Consider the following 13,122-nt stretch of genomic DNA (forward strand, 5'->3'; position numbering starts at 1 on the left):
ATTACGCGCTGGAGTTCCGGACCTTGGCAGCCGGATCTGGGTGGAACGACAGGGCCCTTATGGACCACTACAGGTGTAGTCTCCGAGAGGATGTCCGCCGTGAGCTAGCGTGTCGGGACACCACTCTGTCACTGGATCAACTGATTGACATGTCCATTCGACTGGATAATCTGCTGGCTGCCCGCGGGCGTTCAGAGAGGGTTCTGTGCGTTTCACCACCCAGCCCCTCCGCTCCCATTCCAATGGAGTTGGGAGGGGCTGTGCCGAGGGGTACCGGAGGAGGAGGCCTTCCCTGCACCAACTGTGGTCGGAGAGGACACACGTCTGATCGGTGCTGGGGGGGGTCTGTCTGGGAGTAGAGATGGCAGGCAGAACGCTTCTCAGTCACCCCAGGTGAGTCAGCATCAAACTCACCCAGAACCCCTTGTTGGCCACATGTTTGTCTTAACCTTTTTCCTTCACTTTTTCCCCTCTTCCCAGCATAGGGCGCTAGTCGATTCAGGTGCAACTGGGAACTTTATGGATTGCGGACTCGCCCTTAAGTTAGGGGTTCCGCTGGTGCCGATAGATTCTCCTTTCCCCGTGCACTCCCTAGATAGCCGGCCATTAGGGTCAGGGATGGTCAGGGAGACCACGGTCCCACTGGACATGGTGACGCAGGGGAATCATAGGGAGCGTTTCTTTATTTTTGATTCGCCTGCGTTTCCAGTGGTGCTGGGGACTCCCTGGCTGGCCCGGCACAATCCTACAATTTCGAGGAGACAGGGGGTTCTCCAGGGCTGGTCAGAGGAGTGTTCTGGAAGGTGTTTGGGAGTTTCCATCGGTGCCACGTCGGTGGAGAGTCCAGACCAGGGTTCCACGGTGTGCATTCCCCCCGAGTATGCCGATTTGGCAATCGCTTTCAGTAAAGTGAAAGCGACTAAATTAGCACCTTATCGACCGGGAAGGGATTGTAAGATAGATCTCCAGGTAGACGCTGCGCTTCCCAAGAGTCACATGTACCCGCTGTCCCAGGAGGAGACATTGGCAATGGAGACATATGTCACAGAGTCGCTGGGACAGGGGTACATTCGGCCCTCCAATTCACCCGCCTCCTCGAGTTTATTTTTTGTGAGGAAAAAGGAGGGAGGTTTGCGTCCGTGTATCGATTATAGAGGTCTAAACACCATCACAGTGGGGTATAGTTACCCTCTACCTCTCATCGCTACGGCGGTGGAATCATTCCACGGAGCGCAGTTCTTCACAAAACTGGATCTCAGGAGTGCGTATAGTCTGGTGCGTATTCGGAAGGGAGACGAGTGGAAAACCGCATTTAGTACTACATCCGGCCACTATGAGTACCTCGTCATGCCGTATGAGTTAAAAAATGCTCCAGCCGTTTTTCAATCTTTTGTAGACGAGATTCTCAGGGACCTGTGCGGGCAGGGAGTGGTTGTTTATATCGATGACATTCTGATCTACTCGGCCACTCACACCGCGCATGTGTCTTTGGTGCGCAAGGTGCTTGGTAGACTGCTGGAGCATGACCTATACGTCAAGGCTGAGAAATGCGTGTTCTCTAAACGAGCCGTCTCTTTTCTGGGATATCGCATTTCCACCTCGGGGGTAGTGATGGAGGGTGACCGCATTAGGGCCGTGCGTAATTGGCCGACTCCGACCACGGTAAAGGAGGTGCAGAGGTTTTTGGGTTTTGCCAACTACTACCGGAGGTTTATCCGGGGTTTTGGCCAGATAGCGGCTCCCATTACCTCACTGCTGAAGGGGGGGCCGGTGGCGTTTGCAGTGGTCAGCAGAGGCGGACGGAGCATTCAACAAGTTGAAGGCGCTGTTCACTGATGCGCCCGTGTTGGCGCATCCGGTCCCCTCTCTAGCATTCATAGTGGAGGTGGACGCGTCCGAGGCTGGGGTGGGTGCCGTGCTATCACAGCGCTCGGGTACGCCACCAAACCTCCGCCCCTGCGCTTTCTTCTCAAGGAAGCTCAGCCCAGCGGAGCGTAACTATGATGTGGGGGACCGGGAGTTGCTAGCGGTGGTTAGAGCTCTGAAGGTGTGGAGACACTGGCTTGAGGGGGCTAAGTACCCTTTTCTCATCTGGACTGACCACCAGAATCTGGAGTATATTCAGGCAGCTCGGAGACTTAACCCATGTCAGGCAAGGTGGGCCATGTTCTTCACCCGTTTCCGGTTTACTTTGTCTTATAGACCGGGCTCCCAGAACGTGAAGTCTGACGCACTGTCCCGCCTTTACGACACGGAGGATGGGTCCACCGAACCTACTCCCATCCTTCCCACCTCAAAGCTGGTAGCCCCAGTGGTATGGGAGGTGGACTCGGACATCGAGCGGGCGTTACGGTCTGAACCCGCGCCTCCCCAGTGTCCAGCGGGGCGAACGTATGTGCCGCTTGGTGTTCGGGACAAACTGATTCGGTGGGCTCATGTCCTACCCTTCTCGGGTCACCCTGGGGTGACGAGGACAGTGGGGAGCCTTCAGGGGAGGTATTGGTGGCATACGTTGGCTAAGGACGTTAAGGGTTATGTCTCCTCCTGTTCAGTGTGCGCTCAGAGTAAGGCTCCTAGGCACCTTCCTAGAGGGAAGCTACAACCCCTTCCCGTTCCACAGCGGCCATGGTCACATCTGTCCATAGATTTCCTGACCGATCTTCCACCGTCTCAGGGGAACACCACGGTTCTAGTGATTGTGGATCGGTTCTCTAAGTCCCGCCGTCTCCTCCCGTTGCCCGGTATCCCTACAGCCCTACAGACTGCGGAGGCATTATTCACCCATGTCTTTCGGCACTACGGGGTACGAAAGACAACCAAGGCTTATTATCCACATCCATTAACCTGATCCAACCAAGGCTTATTGTCCACATCCAATAACCAAGGCTTATTACTTTGTCATACACAAAATAAATGTCCTAACCGACTTGCCAAAACTATAGTTTATTAACAAGATATTTGTGGAGTGGTTGAAAAACGAGTTTTAATGACTCCAATCCAAATGAATATAAACTTCCGACTTCAACTGTAATACGTTCTACGGATTAAACTGCAGTTATTTATGTTTGAGATTATATGAACATGACTGGGCATTCAAACATATCTGTATCCATTCATACATTCATAAAACAACAGTAAAAATACATTTCAAAATAAGAGTAGCAAGGCTATATACAGACACCGGTTACATGTAGGTATAGTTAAGGTGACTATGCATATATGATGAACAGAGAGTAGCAGTAGCGTAAAAGGAGGGGTTGGCGGGAGGTGGGACACAATGCAGATAGCCCAGTTAGCCAATGTGCTGGAGCACCGGTTGGTCATGGCAATTGAGATAGTATGTACATGAATGTATAGTTAAAGTAACTATGCACATATGATAAACAAAGAGTAGCAGCAGCGTAAAAGAGGGGTTGGGGGGGGCACACAATGCAAATAGTCCGGGTAACCATTGGATACAAGTTCAGAAGTCTTATGACTTGGGCGTAAAAACTGTTGAGAAGCCTTTTTGTCCTGGACTTGGAGCTCTGGTACCACTTGCCATGCGGTAGTAGAGAGAACAGTCTATGCCTGGGGTGGCTATGGTCCTTGACAATTTTTAGGGCCTTCCTCTGACACCGCCTGGTGGAGAGGTCCTGGATGGCAGGCAGCTTTGCCCCAGTGATGTATTGGGCCATACGCACTACACTCTGAAGTGCCTTGCGGTTAGAGGCCGAGCAATTGGCGTACCAGGCAGTGATGCAACCGGTCAGGATGCTCTCGATGTTGCAGCTGTAGAACCTTTTGAGGATCTCAGAACCCATGCCAAATCTGTTTTGTTTCCTGAGGGGGAATAGGCTTTGTTGTGCCCTCTTCATGACTGTCTTGGTGTGTTTGGACCATTCTAGTTGGTTGTTGATATGGACACCAAGGAATTTGAAGCTCTCAACCTGCTCCACTACAGCCCTGTCGATGAGAATGGGAATGTGCTTGGTGCTCCTTTTCCTGTAGTCCACAATCATCTCCTTAGTCTTGGTTACGTTGAGGAATAAGCTGTTATTCTGGCACCACCCGGCCAGGTACCTGACCTCCTCCCTATAGGCTGTCTCGTCATTGTCGGTGATCAGGCCTACCACTGTTGTGTCGTCTGCAAACTTAATGATGGTGTTGGACTCATGCCTGGCCATGCAGTCGTGGGTGAACAGGGAGTACAGGAGGGGACTGAGCACGCACCCCTTGGGAGCTCCAGTTTTGAGGATCAGTGTGGCAGATGTGTTGCTACCTACCCTTGCCTTTGTGTTCTTGGGCACAGGGACTATGGTGGTCTGCTTGAAGCATGTTGGTATTACAGACTCAATCAGGAACATGTTGAAAATGTCAGTGAAGACACCTGCCAGTTGGTCAGCACAAGCCAGGAGCACACGCCCTGGTAATCCGTCTGGCCCCGCAGCCTTGTGTATGTTTAAACGTCTTACTCGGCTACGGAGAGCGTGATCACATAGTCATCCGGAACAGCTGATGCTCTCATGCATGCCTCAGTGTTGCTTGCCTCGAAGCGAGCATAGAAGTGAGTTAGCTCGTCTTGTAGGCTCGTGTCACTGGGCAGCTCGCGGCTGTTCTTCCCTTTGTAGTCTGTAATAGTTTGCAAGCCCTGTCACATCCGACGAGCGTTGGAGCTGGTGTAATATGATAAATCCAGCCAGCTGAAACCACACCAATTCTGCTTTTCTTATCACAGTGCAATGATAAAACTGGGGAGGACAAAAATGCAATTTAGGAATGTGTGTTTGTGTGTGTGTGTGTGTGGGGAGGGAGGGGGGGGTCTTGTCCCCCAGTCCCCAGTGAAAGTTGCATCCCTGTTATTACCCCCGTTTAATTTACAACTGAACTTATTTAGGCTTGCCATAACAAATGGGTTGAATACTTGTTGACTCAAGACATTTCAACTTTTTATTGTTAATTAAATTGTAAAACATTTTGAAAAACATAATTCCACTTTGACATTATGGGGTATTGTGTGTAAGCCAGTGCCCAAAAATCTAAATTCAATCAATTTTAAATTCAGGCTGTAACACAGCAAAATGTGGAACAAGTCAAGGGCACTGTATGTACACTTATACAAATGCTATGAATCATTGAGTACCTTGTAAATGTTTAATCAATGTGGAATTTTTCAAATGATCAAGAAATACAATTATTATCGTGTGTAACGGTGTCATTAGCAGAAGGGTAAAATGATCATGTGCAGGAATATGATTTTGTACATGTTGTATGTTCTTGGGTCTGGTAATGATCTCTCTCATTGTGTCTCAGCCTCTATTCTCCATGTGGAAGGCTGAGGGCCTGCAGAGCTATTGCTGCTGCTATTGCTGCGCCTGTAATAACAGTCCACCCATGGTAATGTCACATACTGTCTGTGTGTTTACAAGCCCAAGCCCTGCTCTTTGACAGCTTGGTGGTTAGATAGGTGGAGTGTTGTGCTGTAGATGTTGCAGGCCCTGAAAATAAACCCTTCGCTGTTTCCCATTTCTTTATTCTGCATTGATTCGAAGCTCAAAGCTTATTCTTAGTAAATAAGCTAAGCTTGATGAGTCCCAGAGAGATGTTCCATAGAGTCTGCTTTGCTGTTTTAGGATACTTAAAGAAAGTTCTGTAATGTCCAAACTAATCGCTTTGCTTTAATTCTGCTGATCCTCACCCTTTGAGATCCTTAACGGACCATTTTTCACTTTCAGTGTCAACAGCAGCATCCTATTGGAGCATACTACCTCTCTAGTTCCTCTCTGTTTTCATGTCAACCAATGGGGGAAAGCGTGAGATAAGACACTCAATCTATTCATGTTGCATTTATTTCAAAATAATTAGAATGTTGGAGAGTAGTCTCGGGCCTTTGTGTAACGATGCAGAGAAACAAATTATCATTTATTTATAAGGAGAAACAGGATTGAGAAATAGTATGCATGTTTCATTATTAATGACATTTTTCGACAGTCTTAATTTATACAATCCTGTGATATTTTAACTTGACTGAGAATAAGGAGAAGGAAAATGTTTGCGTTGGTATTTTGGCTGATTTGTCAGAAAGATGGAAGTTCTGGAGCCTCCCACACAACGCCAGAACACACAATGAATAAAGCAGGAAATTGGTAGCATATGGATGGGCTCTCAGCTCTCAGCCTCCCAATGGCTCCCCAGTAAATTATTGTCTCTGAATTAATCTAATTATGAATTGTACAGTACTGTTTGCTAGTGAAATGCAATCATTCGGGCAGCAGGGAATTTCTCAATGACTGTAGAACTGGTACAACATAGAGTAGAGTATTATTCTCTGAGAGATGTGTAGGAATAGACAGGTTTAGAAAGAGTGACAAATGTCAATAGACAAGCTCCCATCAGCATTGTGTAATTGTTTCACAGTGTTTCGAGAGCAAAGAGTGGTTTGTGCCTGTAGCGATGCTGCTGTGCCCATGTTTACAAGTCGCAACCGAGTTATAACACAATATTGGACACAGATGGGAACTATGGAAGATGTCCTCGATTGCTCAAGAGAATATGGTCAATTTTCTGACCACTTCAAAACAGAGGCCTACCCTCTACCAGAGCTGCTCACAGTCCAGAAGTACAATCACAATGCAAGACATCTCCATCAATTTTCCACTCCATTTCAGTCTGGTTAAAGCAGTCCTTGTGGAGGGGAGTCAGGAAAGAAAGAGGCAAAAGCTGCTTCCGCCTCAATTCCCTTACAGTCTTATCAATCGACCGTCACCCCGGCTCATCCTGTGTGTGCTTACTACCTCTAATGGATCTCCTCTTACATCAGCCCAGGCTGAGGCACCAGCACAGCCCCTTCTCTCAAACATGGCAGCCATTAGCCACAGTGATAGGGGGAAGAGGAGTCAGGCACACTGCACGGCAGTCCCCTGGCTTCCTGTGACTGGAGTGTCGCACGGCGTGGCCCTCTCCCTGGGGCCAGGCCTGGATGTATGCACTCCGACAAGACGCCTCTTTCTCTTCCCTCCCGGTGTCCCGACGAGCCTATTATCATGAGGTCCTGTGAATATTGTGCATTCTGGGAAGTGGCACATAAAAGAATGATCAGGCAAAGCTTTCAGACAGAAGTCGTCTGTGAAGACTGGCTCTTTGTTGAACAAAATGGAAATGTGGTGGCAAGGGTGCACCTATTGAAAGCCCTTGTGGAGACACTAGCGCTCGCACATGGCATTATGTGCCTCATTATTTATATGGGGCTGTCAGCTAATATTGCATGGGGCTCTCACCAGAGCACTTTCTGCCATCCTTAAAAGTCACTGCAAGAGGAACCTTTAGTTCCTCAGACGACAGGGGCCTTCTCACAAGGGAGAGCTCTGAAGAATTCATTCTTTACTCCTATTGACATAATGCATCCGTGCCATGTTGCATAAGCATTCTTTTAATCTCACTCCACTGACTTCTTCTTCCTCTGCTTTGGTAGAACTCCGAGCCTGAACCACATCTCTTTTTAATGGAACATTGAGAAAATAATACCATCTGTTGTTACGTCAGTAGTAGGTGGGGTTTTCAATACCTGTAATCTCACCTCAGTTCACATCACTACAGCTATGAATAGACCAAAACCACTCCAAAGTATCCATAGTAGAGGAATGTATATTATCTAAGTAGTTCTGCTGAAGGGATTAACAGTTATCTTCTACAGACAGTAAAATGACAATACAGGAGGACACCCGCCCATTATCTTTCACTACATCCTGGTGCCTCATTTCTATTGCAAATAGCTGCAGGAAGGGGAGCTTGCCTAGGCATGAAAGGGTTATTAAGGGCATTGTTCACTCATCTGGAGATAGGGACATTTTTTATGCAAGAGCGACCCCTGATTAGAGGGTGAGTTTTAATGGCAACTAATTAGCCAACCTCTTTAGCCCTGGCGTAATGATCAAACGAGCTGTCATCAGGTACCTGATACAATGATCCGCTCACTCTTGATACGATATTTCATTCCTCTGCAATTACTCTGCCCCCACTGCACCACGTGTGTTTATTGCCTGGAGCACACATGTCAAATTAAAGAGCAGCTTATGCACCTGATATTTAATTATTGCCTGCTGCACCGCTGTGCACAATGAGGAAATGTCAAAGCCAGCAATCTACAGTACTTCAAGCAGCAGAGCAGTGCGCTGCGATCACCGAGCACTCACACTCGGCTCACACTCTCACACATTGAATTTAAATATTGAATATCAATGTGAACTTTCTCCCGCTTGTCCTTGTTCATTTGGCTTCATGCTAGTCTTTGTCACTCACTGTGGAACAGCTTTGAAATGGTAGGAATGAACTGTCATTTGTCTGTAACTGAGGATCAGTGCCTATGTTTCAGTGATAAAATAACATAAAATAAAAATATAAATCAGTCAAAATATGTAGTATAATCTCCCTGTATATTGAATTTTCTAATACCTTCAATAGCAATTACATTACATCAATTAGCCTGGATTTTTCCCTGACATTTCCTCATGTCAGGGAAATGACTGTAAATACTGTGATTTAATTCCCTCTTAATGATCAAAAGTCCATCTCCACTTGATACATTTGTGATAAAATCAAATATCCCTAAACACTTAATGAATCTATATGAATAGAATCCTGATCATCCTGGTCATGAATATGAATCTGCATTACATAGTATGAGGGCATGCTGAGTATATAAGTAGCCCATCTGTTTTTAATGATGATAATGGTGGCAGGATCCTTCTATAATGAGGCCTGTAAATTCAGAAGATAATTCATTTATTTTACAAACCATGAAAGTTTTATTCTTCTTCAACTAGCATTTGAGATCATTCCCTTCCACGCCCTGTGACGTTTTCTCTGATGTTTTACAGCTGTGTAAAATCTCATTCTGATTATCATTCTGCCTATAACACAGTGTTTATCCTATCGCTTTTTAAAGACCTTAAATAGCTATTTTTAAATGTACTTATTCTTCACGTTTATTTAAACATTATGCTGTGGTCAAAGTGATTAATTCTTGCTGTTTCCTCTTCCCGAGGCCCCAGGCGCTGTTCCACTGATGTTAGAATGTGTTGGTCACCTAATTATACACATCTTGAAAACATATTGTCATTTTAGAACAGATTCTAGATTTCTTTTTTTCCCTCATTTTTATTTTCTCCTTGGAGAATCCTATTTTATTCTGCAGTTCTTAACTGACTCAGTATTGCACTTAAAATATCAAAAGTATTGTAAACACGATAATTAGCAGATATTTTTTGACCTCTGTCCAACTGACTAGGCTAATCGTTCTCTCATTTCATTGCTTTCACTTTGTCCACTATTTCAGCACTGTGTGTATGTCTCCGTGCCATATATTACACAGGATTGTCCTATCAAAGTTGTGATCCTCTGGTATAGCTGACACACTTTACCTAGATATCCGTACGTCTATGTATTTATGTATTAGATAAAGCTATCCCTATAATTCTATTGTGTCACACTTTACCTAGATATCCGTACGTCTATGTATTTATGTATTAGATAAAGCTATCCCTATAATTCTATTGTGTCACACTTTACCTAGATATCCGTACGTCTATGTATTTATGTATTAGATAAAGCTATCCCTATAATTCTATTGTGTCACACTTTACCTAGATATCCGTACGTCTATGTATTTATGTATTAGATAAAGCTATCCCTATAATTCTATTGTGTCACACTTTACCTAGATATCCTTACGTCTTTATATTTATGTATTAGATAAAGCTATCCCTATAATTCTATTGTGTCACACTTTACCTAGATATCCGTACGTCTATGTATTTATGTATTAGATAAAGCTATCCCTATAATTCTATTGTGTCACACTTTACCTAGATATCCGTACGTCTATGTATTTATGTATTAGATAAAGCTATCCCTATAATTCTATTGTGTCACACTTTACCTAGATATCCGTACGTCTATGTATTTATGTATTAGATAAAGCTATCCCTATAATTCTATTGTGTCACACTTTACCTAGATATCCGTACGTCTTTATATTTATGTATTAGATAAAGCTATCCCTATAATTCTATTGTGTCACACTTTACCTAGATATCCTTACGTCTTTATATTTATGTATTAGATAAAGCTATCCCTATAATTCTATTGTGTCACACTTTACCTAGATATCCGTACGTCTTTATATTTATGTATTAGATAAAGCTATCCCTATAATTCTATTGTGTCACACTTTACCTAGATATCCTTACGTCTTTATATTTATGTATTAGATAAAGCTATCCCTATAATTCTATTGTGTCACACTTTACCTAGATATCCTTACGTCTTTATATTTATGTATTAGATAAAGCTATCCCTATAATTCTATTGTGTCACACTTTACCTAGATATCCTTACGTCTATGTATTTATGTATTAGATAAAGCTATCCCTATAATTCTATTGTGTCACACTTTACCTAGATATCCGTACGTCTTTATATTTATGTATTAGATAAAGCTATCCCTATAATTCTATTGTGTCACACTTTACCTAGATATCCTTACGTCTTTATATTTATGTATTAGATAAAGCTATCCCTATAATTCTATTGTGTCACACTTTCACATGAGCAGTGTAATTGGATCACTTGACTGCTTTATGGAGCCTAATGCTTTATGCATTTAATGGATTAATATATTAATTGCTACAGGCCTGATAAATTAGTGAGTTGACATTGCTGCCACAATTGACTTAAAAGCCCCCTCATGTGTTCATGTCATGGCCGATAATTCTTTGATGCAGAAATTGAAATAACATCTGGTCAAGCTCCTATAACTTATAAAGTTGATCACGTATGTGCTCTATTCTCTGTAGCAGGAGGAGGACAGCAGAGTGGCAGGGACAGGAAGGCTCCTCTTCCTGTGACGAGGTGAAACACATCAAACATGCATAACATGGAAAGCATAGAACCATTCTGGAACAGATAGCAGGGCTCTGTGACAGTTGGCATTCTGATGTGATGATGGTCTGGTTTATTGTAGGAGTGAGAGGCTGTATGACAGGCCAGGACAGCCCTGCTGCTCCCTCCCAGTCCCTTCCTCGAGGAAGCATAATTTAACACAGGGACACACGGCACACAAAGTCTCTGGCTGCATCTCAAATGGCATCCTATTCTCTATATAGTGCTCTACTTTTGACCAGAGCCCTATGGACCCTGGTGAAAAGTAGTGCACTAAATAGGGAATATGGTACCATTTAAGGTTCTGTCTGTCTGAGACCCCAGTGGGTTGCTATCCTCTCACCACTGAGCCAGGTTAACACCTGCTCCAGACTGTCATCTCAGACAAATTATGATGAATGGAAGAAACTTAAAGAAATAATTGATTGTTTGTGTCAGGGAATTCCCTGTAGATATTCCAAACGCCTCATCGTTTATTGTGTGCATGAAATGTGTGTGTATGTGTGTGTTTCTGTGTGGGTTTAGTTCTTTCAAAGGTAATGAGAGAACATGCTGTCTGGTCCTGAGAAGCGGATTGTCTTTATTTCTGTGTGTGTGTGTGTGTGTGTGTGTGTGTGTGTGTGTGTGTGTGTGTGTGTGTGTGTGTGTGTGTGTGTGTGTGTGTGTGTGTGTGTGTGTGTGTGTGTGTGTGTGTGTGTGTGTGTGTGTGTGTGTGTGTGTGTGTGTGTGTGTGTGGTATAACGGGGTGTCTTCGGGACAGTGTGTAAAGATGTTGAGAGCCGGCCTCTAGTGGGGGCTTTGTCTAGGCTGAGGCAGGCATGGCCTAGGGACAACTCTCTAAGTCCTGTTATCCCTCTAAGTCCTCCACACATTTTGAACAGGCCCTAGAAAAAAAGCAGGATAAAGCCCCACTGTTGATATAACAAAACCATTGATTATGTCAGTGAATAAAATGTCTTACTATTTTCTGTTGTTTTAGTCAAATTAATTCCGATGGACTTTTGTGTGCACTGAGAGAACTAACTAACAAGCAATGTGAGTGTAATGGAATTACAGTGCTCTTACTTTGTGCAATCCTCTTAAAGTCTGTTTTTCTGTAATTACTATTTTACAAACATGCTGTCAGTGTAAATAAAACCTTTAACAGGGTAGGCAGAGAGTCAGTGCTTTGGTTAGCCCTGAATCCTCTGTAGGAGAGCCGTGTTGAAGAGAGCACCTGTTCAGTAGATGCAGAGAAGGAATGTAGCCTGTGGAAGTTGCTTCAGTGTGCCCCAGATGCCAATATAACACAGATGTCACGGTGCTGGTCCAAAACCACAATCACAACATATGGTAATTGCTGCAGAATTATTTTCTGGCCAGCTTCTAACCAGGGGCTGATAAAATAGAGAAGTCAGCTACTGATGCTTCCTGGAATGAATTACTGCCAAATCTAACTACACAAAACGTAGGTCCCATGAAGGAAGGGCCACCAGGTACAGCCATTAGCGTTGGTGATAGCCATAGCAATCTGAATTGCTAAGGGTGAATGATTCCACAGATGTGCTCTCCAACATGTTAGTCTCTTCACAAAGTGGATTGCTTGCAATCCTCCCAGTACATGTCCTGATGGACATCCTCCTGGATCTACAGTATATGTGGTGTGAATTTTAATACACACTGTATGGTGATTAATATCCACATGACGAATGGCCTACTGTATGGGGTTGGGGGGCATGGAGAGAGGGTTCGTTGATTTCAGAACCATTTCAGAACTATAAAAGTTTCTAGCATTGTAAAAGTAATGTTAGGGCAGAAATGTGTGCTGAGACAGGTCAGATCCCCATGAAACTGGTACGGGTCAGGTCCCCATGAAACTGGTACAGGTCAGGTCCCCATGAAACTGGTACAGGTCAGGTCCCCATGAAACTGGTACAGTTCAGGTCCCCATGAAACTGGTACAGGTCAGGTCCCCATGAAACTGGTACAGGTCAGGTCCTCATGAAACTGGTACAGGTCAGGTCCCCATGAAACTGATATGGGTCAGGTCCCCATGAAACTGGTACGGGTCAGGTCCCCATGTAACTGGAACAGGTCAGGTCCCCATGAAACTGGTACAGGTCAGGTCCCCATGAAACTGGTACGGGTCAGGTCCCCATGAAACTGGAACAGGTCAGGTCCCCATGAAACTGGTACAGGTCAGGTCCCCATGAAACTGGTACAGGT

This window comes from Oncorhynchus keta, chromosome 2, assembly GCF_023373465.1.
Source record: "Oncorhynchus keta strain PuntledgeMale-10-30-2019 chromosome 2, Oket_V2, whole genome shotgun sequence".
Taxonomy (NCBI): Eukaryota; Metazoa; Chordata; class Actinopteri; order Salmoniformes; family Salmonidae; genus Oncorhynchus; species Oncorhynchus keta.